The sequence below is a fragment of the Kryptolebias marmoratus genome, linkage group LG9 (assembly GCF_001649575.2).
Source record: "Kryptolebias marmoratus isolate JLee-2015 linkage group LG9, ASM164957v2, whole genome shotgun sequence".
Taxonomy (NCBI): Eukaryota; Metazoa; Chordata; class Actinopteri; order Cyprinodontiformes; family Rivulidae; genus Kryptolebias; species Kryptolebias marmoratus.
Window position 1 is genome coordinate 19,252,691 of NC_051438.1, and position 17,007 is coordinate 19,269,697.

Here is a 17,007-nt window from a genome sequence, read left to right on the forward strand (position 1 = left end):
GACTTGTTGTCCATGATGAGAGGAATAAACACAGTTAAAGACTTGTTGGAAAATTAACTGGTTGTTGTTGGATAATTAATGATCTAAATAACATTCAACCCACCTCCATTATTATCATCATATGAAATTACTTTTTGTCACAACAAAAAATAGTGGCTGGTAAAATATTTGAGTGGCTGGTAAAAAAATTTGTCCANCCAGCCACTATGGCTGGTGGACAAAATTTTTAATTTCCACCCCTGACTACAATGCAAAGCTATTTGCACAAATGTCTTGTAAATTTACTGAACAAGAAAACACCATCGCTATATTTGTCCAGCAGCAACTTCATTTTTTTCTCATCTTGGAAGCTTTTTAAATAGAACCATCATACAATGGAAACTTATTTTGTTGTTTTCAGGTGGTATTGCAGATCCTTTCTGGATTAAACAATAATAGAGAGCTCTGAGGGGGGAAAAAAAAGAAAAAAGACAAGTAAGACTGCTATCATCAAGTCTAAAAGTCATGGTCTTTGACAGTAAAGGATTATGACAGTGCTCCTGGCAAAGGTTATTTACATGTCTGTGGCGCAAAAAAGTACACTGCGATTTAAATTTAGAGCAACAAATATTGCCTTCAAGGCGACCTTTGTTCACTGGTCAACTTGCAACACAAAGCAAATCCTCACATTACAAAAACATGGCTGCAGAAAAACAATACAGACTCTAGGTTGGCAGGACTACATTTCTGACTAATCCTCTATATAAATATTGGTGGGATTTTTGAAAAAAGAACACAAATAAAAGGTTGGTATGACAAAAAAAATATATATATATATATATATATATATATATATATATATATTCAAGGTCTAGCATTCCTTGAACGATTGCATATTGCCTGCCATGTTTCATGCCAATGTTTTAGGCTAGGATTATCTCATGTTGTGATATAATATAGTTGTAACTATGTGGTCAAACCTTGAAAATAACATTATGCACCATCTCATACACAGTATCGTGAGATGTCACGCTCAAAAGAGCTACTACCACATCAAATTTTGGCTCAATATCTCTCTCTACCACATGTTTTGGTCATGTCTTAGCCTAACAGCATTCTGATCTTCAGTTTTTGGAGTCACCATTTACCCATGTCTTGAACTGTGCCGACTCGAAAAGTTAATCAGTTGTAGCTGTTCATCTAGTAAATATTTTACTTAAGTTTCATAAATAAAATATCCAGTGATTTATGAGATGTCTTGTTAACAGATTGACACACAGATATGGGCAAAAACATGATTGTCCACCTTCACCTGTCAGTGAAAGGCAAAAATTGGAGAAAGAAAGAGATCAATCAAAATTGTTAAAGCAAAAAAAATGTAAAATTCTAGTATTTTATCACTTTATATTAGCAATGCTTTGCTGAAAAAAAATTCCCTTTCTATTTTATCTTTTATCCCAGATGATGCAACAACATCAGTCATCCTGTAACTCTTTTAGAACATGCAGAGACCTTATAAAAAACTGAATTAAATGTTTTTCTTAAGACACTGAAAGAAAATGTTATTCTATCAGATCCAGCTGCAGATCATTCAGGAAGCCAGAGGCGATCAGAGGCATGAAACCAAAGATGAATGACTTTTCACAATAATTAAAGGTCAAAAACTGCGTCAGTTTTCAGAATACCGTATCAGATTTGATCTGAGACCAACTGCACTTTTTGTTGTGTCAAAACACTGGTCTTGTTTTAGCTTGTTTTAGGTGAAAAAAAGGGTCTTTGGGCATATAGGCAACTCTGAGCTAAATGATGCAGACAGTCTGTGTAAAATATTGATTCGGGAAGAATTGCTTTTTGCACAGATACTCCCACAGCTGTCTGAACTAGGTCAGCAAAACCAGAATAGTAGATGTTCTGTGCGATCAGCGGCTTGCTCTAAAAATCTGTCAAAACAACACGGATATGTCAGCCAGAATGGGAGACACGCGATCATATTTTATTCCAAGCTGCAAATGTGAAGGAGAAAAGGGGATCTGGGTTGTAATGGTGTCTATTATAAACTGTCAAAAATTAAAGCAATAGTTCAGATTTGTTTGGAGTGTGGTTAAGGTTATAAGCAATTATTATGTTACTTGTTGTAGATAGCTCTTTGAACAACCTCAGTTTGAAGAAACTGAGTTTAATTCTACAACACGATAGAATTTTATTTATAAAGCACTTTAAAACTAACACTGTTGACCAAATAAAAACACAAGAGGTAAAACACATGAAATTCCAAAAAACGACTAAAAGCTATAAAATCAAAGATATCACAATCAACGCAATAAAGCTGTTAAAACCATAAAGTGGTAAAAACAATAAAAGCCAGCATCTCAAACTGAGCTAATAGCCAAAGAAAAAAAATATGTTTTGAGAGATGATGTAAAAACAGGAAGTGAGTCGGCCTGTCTGATCTGCAAAGGCAAATCGTTCCACGGTTTGGGGGCAGAACGCTGACCAGATTCATGAGCTAATAGCTAGCAGCTGCAGCTAGCACAACAAATTCTTAAAATGAGTCTAATCCTAATTAAAGTCCCACAATTCCTTTAAGGAGTGTGTTTCACCTGCTGCCTGTCATGCCAGTTTTGAACTTAGATTATCTCGTGTTCAGAAACGACAGTTGTTGTTGTTTTGGTCAAACCCTGAAAGTAAAGCAGTGTCTCTTGGAATAGTGAAATATGTCCCACTTAGGGTATGAGATGGACATGTCTCCTAGCTAGTAGGACTTCAAGTTTTAGCTCATCTGCAAAACTGACCAAATATTAGCCAAAAAGTTCATCAGTTGTAGATGCACATCCAATGATTATTTCCTGACAGTTTTGTCCAGTGGTTTATGAGATATTAGGTGAAACAGACAGACACAAGCAAAAACATTATTGTCCACCTTCACCTTTTGGCAGAAAATAATAACTAAACAAGAAATGAAGCAAACAATTCAACAACAACAACAAAATATTCTGTAAAATGAGTGTCAGTGAGCGTACAGTAATAAAATAAAGACTAACTCTGAACGGACAGGGATGAATAAACATAAAACAACACAAAAATAAGCAGGAAAGCCCACAGATCCTGACCTCTACAGACAATCTGAGCAGCTGTTCAGTCAAATGCATGTTATAAGAGGTTAAAGGTGGACTTGGTGTTCAGTGATACAACCCAGCAGCCTGTTTTATAACACTGCACTACAACAGCTTCATGTTACTGTGAGACTTACTGTGTTAATTTATCCATCTGATATTAATAAACCCGTCAGGCAGAGATGTGTTATAACAGGTAGGGAACAGATATTTACCATATCTAGAGGAAGAATGTTATAAAACGGCACAATTTTCTCTGAATCTGTTCTGCTGGAAACCCAAATGATGACCCACTTTGCCGGTGAGTCAAAGTCCAGCTTCGTTCCAGAGTACAGAACATGGAACCGTCAGAACTGTCTGAAATGAACTCAGGTTTGTTTGCGTTAGTTATCCAAGCACTGAGCAAGCATTTCAGCTGATTAAAATGTCTTTCAGTTCACTTTACTGACACTAGAGAGCAGTAAAAACAAACACAAGACACCCTCAGTCCTGTGGCTTTAGTTTTCCCACAATACCCTGCTGGAGCCCTACAGAACAATTTTATGAAGTTGGAGTTGTCTTTGTTTACTTAAACATTTAAGTTGTTGAATCTGATTTTAGTAGCATGCAATCTCAAACCTCTAAAGTTCTGTTTTTTAAACGTTTTATTTATTTATTTTCATAAACCCCTGCATGTAAGTGCAGGAATCACAAGCATTTCTACAGCATAGCAAATAAATCAATAAGACATGCAGTAAAATAAAAAAAACTCTTCCCTGAGTGTGTTTTTTATAGTTTGCATTTCTGCTTTCTGCAGGTCAAGCATCACACCTCAACACCACTCTTATCTTGCCACATTATTTCTTCACTGCTGCTTTCCCTCTTGTGCATTTTATCCACCGCCTCGGGCCAGGATTGGTCGAGACACCGGGACCAGACAGGCTCACATCCGTGGTTGGTGAGATATGGCACATAATCTTAAGCTTCTCTGACCCACTGAGGATTAAATTTGCTGCCCGGTCATTTTTTAAGAAATGTGGCCCCTCTGGTGAGGGTTGGACTATGAAAAAAAAAGTTCAAGCAGAAACTCTTTGCAGGCAATCCTTCATCACAAGAGCACGCGGCGGCAGCGAGCCCGAATGGCGAGCTTCGGCTCAGTGTGAAGGAGATTCAGGCTGTGTGTTAAGGCAGAGAGGTAATTATCAGTGTCTGGAACCGACTGAACTCATCCCCCACAATGTCAAAGCTTAGCTCTTCATAGCACTCCTCCACCATCCCTCTCACGGTTTAACTTTAATCATTTGATTTTCCTTTATTCTTTTTTTTTGAAGAAATTTATAAAAGCAAGTGAAAAAAAAACTGGGTATGGCAAGGTCAGAGCAATGTCCTTACTTCCAAGTTGGATCAAGTTTTGTTTTTTTTTTACTTTCTGACTTGCTACCTGATGAAAAAATTTCTTAAAAATTGTTCAGTTAGGGAACAATAGCTTTCTAAAATATTTTTTTTTCTTTTTAATTTCTTAGAGTTTTAGTGTTTTATGTTGTTTGAGCCCCAAAACCAAAGCAAAAACCCAACATGGGAACAAAATCTCCCATTTTTTAAAATTAACTTACTCTTTGTATACGTATATAATACATATATAATATGTAGGCTATATAGTATATAATACATATATAATATATATGACAAAACCTTCCCAGAAATCTTTTTTCTAATAAAGCTAATCTACTTTATAAATCAATCCATAATTTCTTTTTTTTTTTCTTTGTTTCATGATGTTTGGAAAATAACAAGGAATTTTTGATTTCACTCAAGCATTTCTGAAAGGCAAGCAAGCACGTTTGTGATGCTCATTTTTAGTGTTTATTTTTTGTAATAAAAAAGAAAATAATGGATGGTCTTTTTTTCAAACTAGTAAAATATGTTTGTTCAGATGTCCTGAGAAAAATTATTTCTTTATGGACAATTTGACACCAGATATGTGCCATAGGGTGAAATGATGGTCTCTATGATTTCCCCGCTGTAATGTATTACTTTATCCTAAACTTCTCAGATATTTTGGTCTATTTATCTAATTTTCTCCTCTTTCCTTTCTGTCTTCCTCCATCGAACATACAGTTTAATTTAGCAATGTCATCTTGTGCGACAAAAATAATTGTTTTTGTTAAACAGGGTGATCACCACGCCGTATGTAAACAGATGGATTAGCTGAAGCATCAAATCCAAAAATCCATGATGAGGGCTTTATCTAATTGTGAGTCATGAATTGTCTAACCAGGCTGAAACAACTGATTTATCTCTTCAACAGTTGTTCACAATCTTTCTATAGAAGAGAACCTCAAAACTATGACTTTAATTAATTGTTTTCGCTGTTAGCTTACTTAAAATATTTATTTGACTTTTTATTCAGAGTTTTATTGGCTGACAGAGAGTCACAACAATTTGCTTTGAATAGTATTTTTTATAAAAATGTATTCTAATCACTTCACAAATGAACCTAAAAGGATATTTGTTTAAAAAAAAAAGAATATAGCGTCTAAAAAAATAATGACAGGAAGTGTGCAGAGTCCAATGACTCACAGGTCCCTGCAGTTGGTTTTTGAAGCGCTGCTACTTTGATTTAAATGCTTGATCTTTTCTGTACGTTTGTGATGATTATTTGAAGTCCAAATGGGTTTGCGCTCAGCAGGAAGTGCACTTTGAACAGCAGCGTGTACAGTAGACTTCGCTTTGAAGGGATTTTTAGACGCCTTTTTGAATTTGTCTTGCTGCCTGTGTAACGGTAAATGGTAATGTTGACACTTGAAAAGAATCTGTTAGCTTTGATAACATTTAGAGTTCCAGCTCAGGTGAAATGATGTGGCATATGCAAGAAAAAGCATTTAACAAATTGCAACATGTGTGGGCAGAAAAGACTAATCTTTTCTGCCAAGGCTGCATACTAAACAGCATTCTTCTTACTTTAAACTGAATGTAATTCCAGCGCAGATAGATTTATTAAAAAGTGATAATCATAAAACATGGGAAAGTGATCTATAAAGGCCATAGTTTAATGCAAAAATTGCTTAACGTCACTCATATTGATGTTTGCATATATAATCACCTGACGGTGCATTTGCTTTTAACTTAGTTTTGTGCAGAAAATCAATATATTGTCTAATTTAATCACTGCAACCAATAAAGTATGGATCTTCTTTAACAAAGGGCACTTTTAATGAGACTGAATCATTTAAAAAAATACATCTCTGCTACAGTTCAGATGTGCCTAATTTCATCAAAAGTCAAACATTTCAGAAAAATATCACTTTCTGTCATTTCTGCTTCTTTTTAAGCTTCTTGTTAATTAGAGAGAAAATTATCAAAAGAAATTCACAAATACATTAAAGAAGAAAATGCACATGCTGTATATATCCATCTAGTCCAGACCTGTCATGTAAAAATGGATGTAATCTGGAAACTGCAGCAGCACTTTGCCTAATTAAGCAGCCGGAGTGGTCTCCCCTGTGTTTAAGGAAAGGCCTCTGATGCCCACCATCCTGCGGACCCGTATTGATTCGCCCTCTCTGCCTATTAGAGTTCACCTCTTCTTGCTTAATTACAGAATAGATCTCCGAAGATTAGAGGCGGATTTCCAGTTTCATTTATTTTCTTCAGGAGTAATTGAGGATCATGTGGGAAAAAATTGATTCCCGAACGCGTCTGGAGAGGGATGAGCAGGCTGTTTGTGCGTCTGAAAGTTGCTGTGCTGTTTGATTTTGTAGCTCTTTTATGAATGCATGTTTGTTTGTTCCCGGGGCTGAATGTAGTGCTCAGTATTTTTTATTTTTTTTGTCCTGTCAGACAGAATGTGTGTTCTTGAAGGCAGACTGAGGGGGATAGCACCAGAAATCCATGCCCTTTTCCAAGTTATAACTAAAGTAACTCTTACTTTTTAGAAAACTAAAAAGTTGTTTAAAGCATAAAGTATGTGATGAGACAGGGTTATTCCCCACAGTCAAAGCCCTACTTTAAGGTTGACAGCTGCATCTACTCAGCCAAATTCTGTAAGAATTGAGTCTGCGCTGTCATTCGTACACTTAGAAACAAGTAAGCTGCCTGAAGTGATTCTCATAAATCAATTGTAACCCCTCTACATTATGCAGCGCAGTTATATCTTAAAAGGATAGTTTGCTTCTTTTAAAGTGAAATTCTATAAAAAGGTTGTGCACAAATATTATCCTGCCTGTTGTAGATAGATGTATTCGACCCGATGGTGTCAACATACATCCAGGAAGTTGAATCTGGAGTGGATACAGCATCACCTCAGGATGATCCCAGTACAAGTTTTATGTCCCACTGGTGCCATGTAAACAAACAGAACATTTCTCTTCTTAAAATTAAAAATTTCTTGTTGATTTACATAGTTTTCTTATTTTGCTGTTCTATGTTAAAATATTAATTTTCCAAATATGTTTAACTAGGTTTTTCTTGATTAAAAGAAATTTTAAAAAGAAAAATGGCAACAGTTAGCTTTGCCCTTGGCTTTTCTTACACTAGCCATTAGCTCATCAATTCAGTCAGAGTTAAACTCTGTTTTCCCAAACTGCTGCCACTCAAGGAGCTATCTACAAGTAAGATAAGTATAATGTTACAGAATCCCACATAAAAATGTATATATTCAACTGTCCTTTTAAGTTATTGTATTTGAAAAGAAAAAAAATAAAATAAAAGCTTGCAGAAGGAAAAAAACAAACAGCTACAAAGCCGTGTCATTTACTGGTGAATCCGTGTAGCTCCCATTGGTCGCTCCATGTGCCGGTCCTTCCTGTACTGTTGAACCGACGTCATTACACGAAACACCCAGTAACACTTTCACAGCTACACAGAATTTTCAAAAGGAATCCTCAAAGTCACATTGTGTGCTATTTTTTTTTTCCAAGTACCAATAAATTATTCTCAGGTCCATGGGGAGAAAAGCGAAAAAAAAAAAAAAAAAAAAACAGCAATTGTTCCAGCAGAAATAACAGTCTGCTGAATTTTCTTTGTCTTCGAACAACACAGAGCGCAACGTGCTTTAGTTTTGTCTCATTGTCTCAGTCTGTGTGTGTCGTGGGTGGGGGGCAGGGGGCTTGTGTTGCGCATATGGTGTGTTATATGTGTGATTTTTTTTTTTCCCAAAACATGAGATCCAAACAGTTTATCTGGAGCAAACCATGTGCCTGCTGGGACCATATTAATGCTCACTTAAATTACATCAAATGTTGGACATCTTGGTCATTTTTGGGAAACATGCAAAGGCTACCTATATATTCTATAGGCCTTGAAAGTAATAGTTGGAGAAATTTATTTCAAAAATGCAGTTAATACTTCAGTATGTTTCTATTTTGTTGTGTGGCTATAATACAGTACTAGTGTTTTGTCTGTATTAACTATGCTTTTCTTTTTACCATCACAGGAAAGAGAGAAATTTCTGTGAGCTGACACAAAGTTGCTTGAAATATTTACAGATACAGCACTTGATTTATCTTGAAATACATAAACCTACTTTTCAAACTGGCAGTCTACTCTCCACATGGGTGTGAACAAATCTGAAAGACAACACAAAATCTGGAGACTATAAATATAACTTACGCCGCTCCACTTCTGTGGCTTGGTGTTTTCTTTAGTGTTAGACTAGTTTTGGTTACGAACACAGTAGTATTCATTTCCACAGGTGCTATACTGGGAGGTCGTGAGCATGTGTGTCTGTGTGTGTGTGTGCAGGGGTGTGTGAGCATGTGTGTGTTAGCAGCAGATGGTGACCAGAATTCAAAGACTTGTAGATCAAAGGTCAAGACAACTGCAACAGATTCCCATCTCCAACTGTGATATAAGATCTACGTGACGAGTTGCACTAATTAAATTAAATGTGAAACTGTAAAAAAAAACTCACAAGAACATTGAGTTTGTAGAGTGAACAAATCACCGCCACCCAGTTATGAGTCTGCGTCTGAGTGTTAGCGATATCAAGTTGTGTTGTGTGTACATATGGAGGAAGCGGAGTGCTGCTGGGTCACGCAGTGTGACACAGAAACTATTTGAGGCCTCTGCCTTTGATGTCTGTCCAACAACTCAGTGTGATGTTCTTCTGTGAGCTGTGGGTGCTGATGGGTTGGTGGCAAACAACATATCTGTGCTGCACCACCGCCATTTTATTTACCTTCATATTCACACTGAAAATCACAGGAAATCGCATCGCTTATTTTGTCTGTTTTGTAACACGATGGCATTTAGAAGGAAAGCCTATGAGCTTATAGCAGTTAGGAGCAAAACATACCGTCTTAAAAAATGCATTCAAGATGCTTCAGTGAAACACAAAACAGAAATAGCTTAGAAAGTTGTTTTTATATGATTGCAGGTATTTTATTTTACGGTAACTTGCAATGCTTATCTGTTTTTGTGCCGGCTGCACAAATGAAGATGTTTCCTTCACTCTTCCTGTCTCGCTTTCATGTCACTCTTAGAGCCGTGTCTTCCAGTCATGCCTGAGGCCAGCTGATTCTGAGGCCAGATAAAGGCAGCCAGTCTCTCCCAGAGGACTGCTGAATTTGGGACAGTGTTTTTGTGACCCATCCAGCGATTGGTCACAAGTCTGCAGGTCTGGCCTCATCTCTGGAGAAAGTCAGCCAGGTTCCTTGATGCAACAGTGATGGTTTTATTCTCACTGAATCTTTTCCGAACCTTTGGACCATTAAACCACCACCATTGCAAATTTGCTTTAAAGTAATTAAGCTTACAACTCGGTTGACTTTGAGTTGTCATATACACTCCCAGATGAGCATAATTCTTGCTTGATGAATACTAAAATGTTCGGTAAATAACATCTTAGCTTTTAAAGCCACATAAGGGTAAATCCAGCCTGAGGGCCAGAAGCGGCTCCTGCACCAGCTGCATCTGGCCTTCGGTGTCCTCAAAAACTGGGTTTATTTCCCAGGTTTATAATTTTAGTGGTTATGCTTAGTAGAACCAGAAAAAAATACTTATTTAAAAAGAGAGAGAGAAAAAAAACTAAATATTGCAACTCGCCCACCATTTTTAACGCCAGATTTTTAAACTGACATCATCTTATGTTGAGATACGATGAGGTTGTAGCAGTTGCAAGCTGTCAACCTTGAAATTAATGTGATGCACAATTAATCTCACGCAAGATGTCACAAGATGTCACATTCAGAGTTTGTGTTGAGGATGGGTCTCAGCAACGACCACATCAAACTATAGCTCAATATCTGCAAAATGGACTAAGTTTTGGCCATTTTTGTATTGGCTAATGTCAGTTTGCTGTGGTGGTTGTGAAGTACATTGAGTAATTCATTTCTAAATGTTTCATCAAAATCTGTCCAGTGGTTTAGGAAATATTTTGCTAAGTGGAAAACAGGGTTAATGCCAACTGTTTTTGCTAAAGTTTTAAGTGACGATGTTGTACAATGTGTATCACTTTGAGTATGTGTTGTGAAGCACTCTCAGCCTCAACCACACTATACTTCAGTACGACATCTGTAAAGTTAATTGAATCACAGCCATTTTTGTGTTTTTTAAGGTCAGTTGGCCGTGGCAGCCATCTTGAATTGGATTTGCTCTAAAAGTCAATCAGTTGTAGATGTACATCCAATGATTATTTCCTCAAAGTTTTATTAACATCCTTTTGGTGGTTCATGAGATGAAATATTTTGTTATTAAACATAGTTGATTCCAAGTAGTTATTGGCAACACTGTAAACAATAATCTTGTTCAGTCAGTCTCAGCTAATACCATACTAAAGTTAAAGTCAATATCTGTAAAATCAACTGAGTTATAGTTATTTTGTGTTCTTGTTTTTTCTCCTTTTCAGCTGGCTGTGGCAACCATCTTGAATAGGGTTGGCTCCAAAAATTAATTAGCTGTGGGTGTTATCCAATAATTACTTTCTGGAAGTTTCATTAAAATCTGTTTAGTAGTTCATGAGATATTTTGGTAATAGACAGGCACACAAACACACACACCAACATTAAGAAAACATTTTGTTTCCTGGGACAAAAATAAAAGTTCCTCACCTCTGTCTTAAAGCTGAAATTGAATGCAGCACAGCATTTTGTGTCTTTGTTCGTCACTTGTCACAAAGAATTTCTAAAAAGGGCCTTGGATTTGGTTGTGAACAGCGACTCAGAAAGACATACAGCAAACATCAAAGTAGAGGATTCCAGCAGCATAGCTTCACTGAAAGGGCTTCTCTTTTTCTTTGAAGCCAGTGGCAGAGTGACATTTGAAAAAATTGCCATTTGTATAATTAAGTCTCTCAGAACATGGAAAATATCAAGCGGGAGTAAAATAAATTACTGTTCTCTCTTGCTGCTAATGGCTCTGACTAGAATCCAGCCATTTCTGTGTGTGTTCAAATATGTGTGTGTGTGTGATGTGTATTACTTCTTGAAAATGTCCTTAAGATGAACTGAAGATTAGTTTAAAGTTAAAGATTGTTAGAATGGGTGGTTTATAACTTTGGTCAATGGGTGTTTTCACATTTTACCAGCTAGTATTTCCTTGCATTAAAGCCATATCATCATTTAGGATTCAGTTTGTTGTTACTCATGTCTATGAATGTCTGTGTTTGTTTGTCTGCACTGGTAGCCAAATATTTTAGGAATCACTAAACAAATTTTAATGAAACTTTCAGAGACTTATCATTGAGTTGGCATCTGATTACATTTTGAATTCAACAAAATTCAAGATGGCCACTACAGCCAACTGATCTTACAAAATACAAATGCAGCTGTAACTCAGCCAATTTTCCTTTGACTGCAACACATCTTTGCTTAAAACCTTGGCATTACCTGTTGGAGTCAACCCTGTTTGTTAGCAAAATATTTCACGAACCACTGGGTGGATTTCATTGAAAGGCGGCGGGCAATATGCATTCTTTCAAGGAATGCTAGGCCTTTAAGTTAACCTGTTAGCCATGCTTCTGTTACTTTATCTTAAATGGCAAATACCTTAAACACTTTGCAGAAAAGCAGCCATTCAGTTCACATTCAGTTTTCCTTCTTTCCTTAATTGGATGCTAAGTTTACTGCGACTCAGCTGTCTCTCTGCTCTGTGTCAAAAATGTGGTTTGTTACGGCCCAAGGCCTTTTTCTCTGGGTCTCTAACCTCCATGTTTTGGACTCCTTAATTGGTGCTGATTGGAAGTGGAGGCAGCTGGCCAGTGTCTCCAGATGACGTCAGATCCACCATAAGATGCACCACTTCCTCTGACTAGGAAGCTCATTCTTTTTGTCTCCCTGCCACTCTCTCCCCTTTCTCCCTTTCTTCCCCAACCAGTTATGGTTTTTTTTGTTAAATAAATTCCCTTTTAAGTTATCTTTGGGTTGCTTCCCTTCATTTGTTATGGTTTAAGAGCCGGACCATAACAAATTGGGGGCTCGTTCAAATTTATGTTAGGTTTGTTACGTTAGTTAATTAGTAAACATTGTTTGTTAATTTAACTGGGAAGCTAGTGTGGGAATCTTGAGTTTAGTTTTGGGGAAATGTTTTTTGTTTCTTTTTTCTCTGGTTTGGGGTAAGTTGCTTGCTTTCATCTCATCTGATGAGCTCACTGGTAAGTCTTGATTGTTGTCTGATTTGTGCAATTCATTATGTCTGATCTGAACTGATTCCCCTGTAGGCCTCGGCGTGTTTCCCCTTTGGGATTCATGTGCTCAAAAACAGTAGTGTGAGATCATATGGTTGGAGCAGTTGTCTCGGGGGCACAGCCATAGTGTTGGGGGGGTTGCCGATTTTCTGGTCGCCTTTTCCACTCTACTGGTATTAAGTGCGTAAATACCCACCGTCTCTGATCTCTGAAGACTAGGGTTGAGCTAGAAAGTTTTTGATAGGCAGTTAGAGGGGAGGTTCGGGTTGGTTGTTTTGTGTTGCACAGATTGTCAGCAATTAAACTTTTGAATCATTGTTTTTTGATTAAGACTTTAGTCATGTCTGTGGAAGACTTTAATAAATCCCCATCAGCAGAATTTTTGGAGCAATGTTCTAGAGAACAATTAGTAAAAATTGCTGAACACTATAAAATAAGTGTTGGTGACAAAAGGTTGAAAGATAATGTCAAAGCAATTTTAAGGGAGAACTTAATTGAGATGGGTGTTTTGTCTTCACCTTCCAGACCTGAAGATTTGGTTGCTCAGGTGGTAAAGCCTGACTTTTTGGATTTTGAACAACAAAAAGAGATGTTAAGGTTGAGAATGCAACTGGAGAAGGAAAAGGAGTTGGCTTTAGAGAGGTTACGACAGCAGGCAGATTTGGATAAGGCTCTTGCTTTGGAAAAGATGAGACAGGAAACTGAATTGGCAAGAATAAATTTGGAAAGTGAAAAATTAAATCTGGTGAAAGATGGCAAATTGTCTGTGGAATCTTGTGTTGGGGACTCAAAATGCAAACCCTCTGATATTTTAAATGACTTGCGTTTGGTGCCCAAGTTCAGTGAAAAGGATGTTGATACTTTTTTCACTTTGTTTGAAAGGGTTGCAGACACAAGAGATTGGTCTGATTCAGACCGCATAATTTTGCTTCAGTGCGTTTTGGTTGGTCGTGCTCAGGAAGCTTTCTCTATGTTAAGCTTGAATGATGGCCAAGATTATGCTAAGGTTAAAGCTGCAATATTGAAAGCATATGAATTAGTCCCTGAAGCATACAGACAAAAGTTTAGAAACTGGAAAAAAGGTGACAAAACTTATGTGGAGTTTGCAAGAGATTTGGAAATTCATTTCAACCGATGGTGCACTTCCTCTGAGGTTAAAACACTTGGTGACCTCTGTAATTTAATGGTTTTGGAACAATTTAAAAACTCTGTTTCTCATAATATTGCAGTGTACATTAATGAACAGAAGGTTAAAACAGTGTCAGAAGCTGCAGTGTTGGCTGATGATTTTGTCTTGACACATAAAGATACAAGTGGAGAGCATGCAGATGGAAGGAGAGTTCTAAACTGGCATTCGACACATTCTGGAGGTTCTTTTTTGGATCGCAGTAACCATGATCTGGACAAAATTTGTAATTATTGTCACAGAAAAGGTCATTGGAAGAAAGACTGTGCTTTGCTGAAATCCAGAACTAAAAATGGAACTCAGGTTAAACCAGCAGCGTTTGCTGCATCAGTTTCTGTAAGTGTTCCTCACAAAGTGGCTGAAGTGTCATTCTCTGGAAAATCTGATTTGAGTTCTTACAAACCATTTCTGTTGGAAGGACAAGTTTCTTTGGTTGGGAGTGATGTTAAGGTGCCAGTTATTATCTTAAGAGATACTGGTGCATACGATTCATTCATTTTGGCATCTGTTTTACCTTTTTCGGATGATTCTGACACTGGATTATCTATACCTGTGTTGGGTATGGGCATGTCTGTGTTTTGTGTTCCAGTACATAAACTCATGCTCCATTCAGAGTTGTTTGAAGGAGAAGTAAGGATGGGTGTGAGACCTGCACTGCCTGTGATGGGTGTTACAGTTATACTGGGGAACAATATAGCTGGAGGGAAAGTCTGGCCTGATCAACCAGAGTCTCCAGTTGTTGTTTCAGTACCTTTGATCAGCAGTGGTCCTGATGACAATGAAAAGTCACACCCTGACATTTTCCAAGCATGTGCTGTGACACGGGCAATGAAAGCATCCACTGATGTACATCAGGATGAAGACTTTGGAAAAGATAAATGGATTTCCTCTTTATGTTCGTCTAATATTCCTCTGTCTATTTCACAGATTGATCTGGGACAGGAGCAAAGATCTGACCCCACCATACAGCATTTATTTCAGTCTGCATTGTCTGCTGAGGAGCTGCAGAGCCATGCTCATGGATACTTTGTTGAAAACAAGATATTGTTAAGGAAGTGGATGCCATGTGGTGAGAACGATATTGGGGAGCCAGTTTATCAGGTTGTGGTGCCTTTGAAATGGCGTGACTTGGTTTTACAGGTGTCTCATGATGAATCTGGACACATGGGAGTTAGGAAAACCTACGACCGCATTTTGAGAAATTTCTTTTGGCCACGACTGAAAAAGGATGTTTCTTCTTATATTAAAACTTGTCACACCTGTCAACTTACTGGTAAACCCAATCAAGTGCTAAACCGGGCACCACTGTATCCTATTCCAACTATTGGTAGACCGTTTGAGCACTTAATAATTGATTGTGTGGGTCCTCTTCCCCCTTCACGTTCAGGTGCAAAGTACCTATTGACTGTTATGTGCCAAAGTACCAGGTATCCAGCAGCATATCCATTGCACACACTTACTGCAAAGTCTGTGGTGCGGGCTCTTATGCAGTTTATTGGTATTTTTGGGATACCTAAAGTCATTCAGAGTGACCAAGGATCTAATTTCTCCTCTCATATGTTTGCACAGGTTTTGAAGCAGCTGCACATTAAGCATAACCAGTCTACAGCATACCATGCGCAGAGCCAAGGAGCGCTGGAACGATTTCATCAAACATTAAAATCTTTGCTCCGTGCTTATTGTGTTCAGATGACTGCTGATTGGGAGGATGGTCTACCTTGGTTGTTGCTTGCAGCAAGAGAAGTAACACAAGAGAGTACGGGCTTTAGCCCTAACGAATTGGTGTTTGGTCATACTGTGCGTGGTCCGTTAAAAGTTTTGAGAGATGAGTGCCAGGATGCGGAACCACCACAAAACCTGTTGAATTATGTTAATGGGTTTAAGCAGAGACTCTTTACTGCTACTCAGTTGGCAAAACAGAAGTTATCATCTGCACAGGAAAAAATGAAGCGTTTGTATGATAAGAAAGCTGAACATCGTGTTTTTCTTTCAGGTGATCAAGTAATGGCTTTACTTCCTGTTGTGACTTCGCCATTTCAGNTTGTTACGGCCCAAGGCCTTTTTCTCTGGGTCTCTAACCTCCATGTTTTGGACTCCTTAATTGGTGCTGATTGGAAGTGGAGGCAGCTGGCCAGTGTCTCCAGATGACGTCAGATCCACCATAAGATGCACCACTTCCTCTGACTAGGAAGCTCATTCTTTTTGTCTCCCTGCCACTCTCTCCCCTTTCTCCCTTTCTTCCCCAACCAGTTATGGTTTTTTTTTGTTAAATAAATTCCCTTTTAAGTTATCTTTGGGTTGCTTCCCTTCATTTGTTATGGTTTAAGAGCCGGACCATAACAGGTTAAAGTATGAACTAATTTTAGCTAGAGCTAAAACTAAAATGGACAAAAACACATCAGAACAGGCAGAAATCTCAGATTCTGAGCACAGAAATGAAATACCACACATATTATTACAATTGCTTTGTATATATTTAGGGAGAAGGAATCACTAATGCCTCCTGCAGCCATAAATTTGACAACCATAAGTGACAGTGACACAGTCACAATCAGGAAAAGCTCTTTTATTGCTTGTCACAGCTGTTTCCATCCTTCTCTCTCCATTCAAACTCCATCTGCAGTCAAACCTTCTGTCTGTCGCAACTTCCTCACATTTTCCCTTTTATCTGATTCTGTCACACTGAGAGCAAAAGCCTCTAAACCCATTAAATCCTTCTCAGTTCAATTTCAGGACGGCAGCACTGTGTTGTGGGCTGCTGCCAAGCAGGACTCGAGACAGGACCCCAAGATAATGGCGGTCCCCCGCAGGTTTTCTAATCTAGCTGTGCCTCCTGGGCTGGCAGGAACAGATGCCTGGATACTCAGCGGAGCTCCACGGTGACAGAAGACGAGCCCTCAGGCTTCTACGGCGAGATGAAATCTCATCCTGCCCATGTGAGGCGGCAGAAAGGTACTTTAATTTCAGTTTCATCAGTTTTAAAATCACTCTTAAACGTGACAAACTTGGGAAAGTTGTTTATGTACCACAAGTTCCCAGCTCAGCAGTGACTACATCTTATAAATTCTGTCTTTCCTTGATTTTATTAATATTATTTTTGTCCTAAAACAGATAAGAGCTAACAATTT